The sequence below is a fragment of the Arachis duranensis genome, chromosome 10 (assembly GCF_000817695.3).
Source record: "Arachis duranensis cultivar V14167 chromosome 10, aradu.V14167.gnm2.J7QH, whole genome shotgun sequence".
Taxonomy (NCBI): Eukaryota; Viridiplantae; Streptophyta; class Magnoliopsida; order Fabales; family Fabaceae; genus Arachis; species Arachis duranensis.
In genome coordinates this window covers 20,895,468-20,901,467 of record NC_029781.3, presented here as the reverse complement: position 1 = coordinate 20,901,467, position 6,000 = coordinate 20,895,468, and positions in this window count along the sequence as shown.

Below are 6,000 nucleotides of genomic sequence, written 5' to 3'. Positions count from 1 at the left end.
TCATAATTCTTCTCCTCATCCCTATCCCTACAAATTCTACTGAACCTCCTAAGTCATACACAGTGCTCAGGGTCAGCTACAGTAACACGCATCAAAACTATGGAATCCAGCCACTTAGACATGCCATCAGGGATCTTAGTAGACATCTCAACAATATTTTTCGAAAAGACATAGGTCAACAATTCCTACAGTAAGAAAAAGAAAAATAGGGTTACTACCAAACAACTCAGGCAAATAAGGAAACAACTCGGACAATAACAGCAAAATATCAAGTGTCAGATACAACATTAAAAGGGAAACCCCAAGACTCACACGAATGTCCAGGGGCACCCTTTGGAGGCAACAAAAGGGAAAGAATACAGAGAAGAGAAGTTAACAATCTATATCCAAACAATCCGAACACCTCTCAAACAAAAAGGTCAAAACAAAAGCTAAGCAACCAAACCCTAAGCAAAGCACAGATTCTTCTCAAAGGTGAACGACAAAAGAAAAGTTACAACAAACGATCAAAGACGCAAACTTTTTGCAGAAAGAACCAAAGTTCCTCAGAGCAAAAACTCAAATACAAAAGCTTTACATCAAAAGCATGCCAACTTCCCTATAGCCCCACCAGAAGAGCTCCCATAAGTTCTATGGGCATATCGGACAACACCACACTCAACCACCGGAGAATCACCATTTTTGACTTGCTTAATGGAGGCAATGATTCCTGTGGAGGTAGAAGAGGGATCCCCTAGAGTGATCCTCTATAACGAAGATACCAACTCCCAAACTTAAAGGGAGGAGCTCGACTTATTTCCAAAAGTCCGAGAAAGAGCTTCAATTAGAGAGGAAACGTTAAAGCAGCAAATAGCCTCAAGATACAATCAGAAAGTAGTCCGGCAAAGCTTCGCCAATAATGATCTCATCCTAATCCGAAATGACATTGGAGCAGGTCGATCAGGAGAAGGAAAGCTAGCAGCCAAAGGACCATACCAAGTTGTTCAAAAGTACTGAGGAAAGGTCACCACAAAATGCCCAAACCTCGAGGGCCGAGAGCTACCAAGGTCATGGCATGCCTGCAATTTAAGAAAGGCGTCAGGCCGAAGATCTTAAAGATTGCCCGACCTAGAAGGGTAAGCACTAACATGTACACACTTTTATTCATATCTTCATTTTATTGTTTAAAAGTTTGCAGATCCCTTAAAAATTTTCCAACCAAGACGCATTAATCTGAGCGCAAAAATTCATCGTTCGATTACAAAGCTAAAGGTCGGTAAGGTGAAAACCAAATTCAGTGCCCGATCACGACGAAGCTATAGGTCGGCAAAGGTGAAAACAAATTCACCGTCCGACCACGATGAAAATTGAATTCATCGTCCAAATTTCGACAAAGGTCGGCAAGGTGAAAACTAAATTCACCACCCGACTTCAACAAGGGCGGCCAAGTGAGAACCAAACTCACCGCCCGATTTCTACAAAATCGGCAAAGATGAAGAAACGGTAAAAACAGATTAATGCAAGAAGTTATAAGAAAGTAAATCCATGTATAGACGCTTGACGAGGTCTGAAACAAAACATGGATTGCTAAGAAATAACTTAAAAGACAGGCCGACATAAAGAAGTCGGACCAGTCGCCACAATAACAAGTTATAAAAAGTCAATCCCTGGAAAGAGGCATGGCCAGCCCTAAAAAAGAGGATTACTAAAAATAACTTATAAGAGACCGACGTAAAGAAGTCGGCCCCAAAACCGAAAAGTTATAAAAAGTAATCCCTGAAAGAGACCTGACAAAGGTCCAAGAAAGAGGATTACTAAAAATAACTTATAAAGTACCGACATAATGAAGTCGGCCTCCCGACAAAAAGTTATAAAAAGTAATCCATAAAAGAGATCTGACAAAGGTCAAAATAAAATGGATTACTAAGAAATAACTTAGAAGAGGCCAACATGAAGAAGTCGGCCCGAGCCAATTAAAGCTACAGATTGGACCGACGAGAAGAAGTCGGACCAACGAAGGCTACAACTTGGACCGACAAGAAGAAGTCGGACCAACAAAAGCTACAGCTTAGACCAACAAGAGAAGTCGGACCAACGAAAGCTAAAGAAGGATCGATAAGAGAAGTCGGACCAACAAAAAACATGCGCTAAAAGGGACATAGCTTTGCCCAAAAAGCCACGGCTCCACGACAAGACTATCGAAATTGTTCAGACTAACTAAAAAGGGTTCCACGAGAACACTAAAAAGTTGTCGGACAAGTTAGCCCATAGGTCATCTCGCACAAACAGGAGATAGACAAAACAAGATCTGATCAAAAAGAGGTCGGACAGCAAAGTACCGACACTCTATAAACATCTCACAAAGGCCAAGAAAAGGTCAAAAGGCCAAAGCCAGAAGTGCTTCACTGAAAGGTACGAAGTCTTGAAAAAAGACACTACTTAAAAGGCAAAAGCACAAATCAAAACGGCGCTAAAAAGTCATCCAAACAAACTATAAAAAGGTTCCCCATCGGAACACTACCTAAAAAAGTTGTTGGATTATGACTAAAAAGCCCGAGCAGTGAAGACAAACGAGTCGAAAGAAGGCTGAAAAATCCCCTCAACAAACTAAAAAAAGGGGCAAATACCAGACTCGCACAAGGAGAAACTACTCAAGATCAACCGAAGTCAGGATGCTTGAGCACGACTTCCCCCAAAGAGATCGAAGCTCTGAAAGCACGATCTCGGGGAAAGGTCCGAACTCAAGCAGGGGCAAAGTCGTACAGGTCGACGTCAGTTAAGAAGAGGCGCAAGTACGATCTCAAAAATGAACAAGCCAAAAGGTTGGAAAATAACTTAAGGCCCAAATGTGCTTAGCTAAAAGGGATACAACTCCGCTCAAAGAAGGCACAATCTCAAACAGGGCTACGAACGTCATCCGAGACTAAAAAAGGTTCTATATAAAGAACACTAAAAAGTCATTGGACAAGTCACTAAAAGCCCGAATATCAAGTCGCAAGGATAAACTTTGCCAAAGCAGAGGGTTGTCAACAAAAACTTAAAGCAAGGCGTGATCTAGAAGGCAAGGTAGAAAACCCACACTACCACTCAAAGGAGGTCGGACTAGGAAGTACCAAACCTATGGAAAATCTACAAAGATCGCAAAGTAATGAAGAAACAAGCCAGATAGATGCTTGAGCACGACTTCTCCAAAGAGATCGAAGCTCTGAAAGCACGATCTCATGGAAAGGTCCGAACTCAAGCAGGGACACTGTTCATACATCGGTTTGAGCTATAAAGGACCGGGTTGGCCGACCTCTTAGAAGGTTGGCCCATGTCCGACCTCTTCTCAAAGAGGTCGGCCAAATTACCATAAGAGGCCCAAGCAGGCCCAAACGAATGGACACAGCCCAAATCTAAAGGCGGCAAAGCCTAAAGAAAGATAAGGTGGTTCCCCTTAAAGATAAGATGACTTCACTCAAAAATAAGATAAGATAACTATCTTATCTCCAGAAAGGTCACTCTACAAACATTATAAATATGCTGGAGCACCCAGGTATAACTCATAATCTGATTCTACTAAAAACCTGCTTAATACCCTTGCTAACTTAAGCATCGGAGTCCCTTGCAGGTACTACCACCCTCCGGTGACGAAGGATCAGCACCATCACTAAGTCCAACAAGTCGAACACGGCCGCCACCATCAAGTTGGACACAACAGCTCTGACTAGTACAGAAGATCTCGTCTGAGATCGACCTACAGTTTCAGATAACCCTCGGAACAGTTACCAACACTCCCTCTCTTCCCTCCATAACTTCTCCTCAAACCTTTCGGTTTCTTCCCACTCACGCTACTGCTTCTCTTCCCTCAAAAGCCTAAATCTAACCAAATGGGGAAGAAACTTATTGCTAAAAAAGCACCGCGTAAAAAGATCCACAAGCTTCTAGGATATCCTAGACCATCAACTCGCTTTCAAGACCCTACTTTAACTCCCTCACCTTCACCTCCTACCTCTCCTCCTCACACTGCTCCCATGGTGCAGACCAAGACCACGCCACGATTCCCAGCCCCTGCCAAGCCGACGCCACCACCAAAAACGACGCCTTCCAAACCAGGCTCCTCAAAACCTAGTTCTTCAAAGCCAAGCTCCTCCAAAGGCAAACATCCGGCGGTTGAGGAACTAGTTTCTGAACCAACCAACCCAAATCCAGGTCGGTTCCTGTGCGCTCTCAACGAGGTAAAACTCGAGTCCCTCTCAAAACTGTTAAAGAATCAGACATTGGACCTTTTGATCACAAAGCTCATTTTTTGACCTCTCATTCGAATTATAATCCCTATAGATTCAAATTTGCCATGAATCATGACTTCTATGATGGGGTTATCAAGTATCGTACCATGTGTCTATCTTTTCTAGCTGATTTGCAATCTTTGAAAAGAAAAGGTTTCCATTTGTTGATAACTTAATTTTCTGGACTGGAATCATCTTTTTGACATCAAAAAGCCTGTTTATCCCTTATTGGTCAAAGAATTTTATGCCAACATGACTTATCATGAAGGCACTGCACACTTATATGTAAAGGGTCGAGACATAGTTTTAAACAATGAAACTATCAGTGATGCTTTGAAGTATACTGACATTGGGCCTTGTGCTTACGCTTCGGTTAAGTGGGATGAAGGTGTTGGAATTTCTTACCATGATGCATTGGCTCACATTTGTGAACATGTTTCTTTAATTGATGGCATTACATCCACTCACAAAGCCCTATAATATGAACGTGCTCAGTTGCACCGTATTATCAACCACATCATTCTTCCTCAAAGTGGTTCATATCAAATAGGTTTCCTACACTGATTCTCTTGTTTTATATGCCCTTCTCACCAAAACTAAAATTTCATTTGCATACTTGATGGTTAGATATATGTTTGATTCTGTTAGAAGTGAAAAGGACAAAGCACTTCCTTATGGCATGTTTGAGTATTTTGGTGTTGACTTGACCAATGAGGAATATCAAAATAGACATTCATACCTAAAAGAGGGTGGTTCAGTGAAACAGCCCAAAGGACCTACTCAATCTGAACGGGTGGTCTTAGGTGATGAAGATGATGACTTTGTTCCTAAGGAATCTTCTTCTCTCTCCACTGAGGGCACATCCATATCTACTGGGAAGAAATCAGCTCTACTGAATGTAGTCAAAGATGTTGTTCAGAAGTTTGTCTCCCAATCCAATCATATGATTGCCATGAGCAAGGAACAAAGGAAGCTAGCCAGCAAGCATGAGATTTTCCTAAAGAAATCAAGGGATAGAGTGGCTGTGTTCATGACTTTTATTGATAACCTTTAAAAGAATGAAGACCCTGCCATTGATGTTGAAGAGGAAGCTGACTCAGAGGGGAATGGTTCTAATGCCTAGGATTTGTCTCATAAAAAACTGCTGCTGCTGCTCTCTTTTTGTCTCATGAAATCTATTTCTTTTGCTACTATTAAACTGTTTTTATCTTGGATGACTATAATAACTCTAAATACTGCTGCACTTTTGTTATTTTAGTTAGAACTTTGAACTGTGATCTAACCTTTTCTTGCAGGATTTATAATGATGTTTTTGTTGACCTTGCTTATTATCTACCCTTGATGACAAAAGGGGGAGTAATAGGTGCAATAGCTGGAATGCTAAATTGACTAAAGTTGCTTTTGATTACTATTTTTTGTGGATTTATTTTGACTGCTACAGATTTTAATAATCTTGATCTGCAAATGTTTGCAAATATTGTGAACTGTTGTGAATGAGGTTGGAAACTTGCTTCATGATTTGTTGCTATCTTGACCTTGACCCTGAAGTGTTAAGGCTCTATTTTGGCCATTAAAACTATCACTGTTTGCTGCACTTTTGGTTAGTATATAGCATCTGTTTGGTTCCATATAAGCATATGTAAAAAGAAAAGAAGAGAAGAGCATAAATCCAGGGGGAGCTAATTTTGAAAAGGAAAGGGGGAGCAACATAAAAGCAAATGACAAAAATCAAAGGGAGTTTCTAAACCTTACT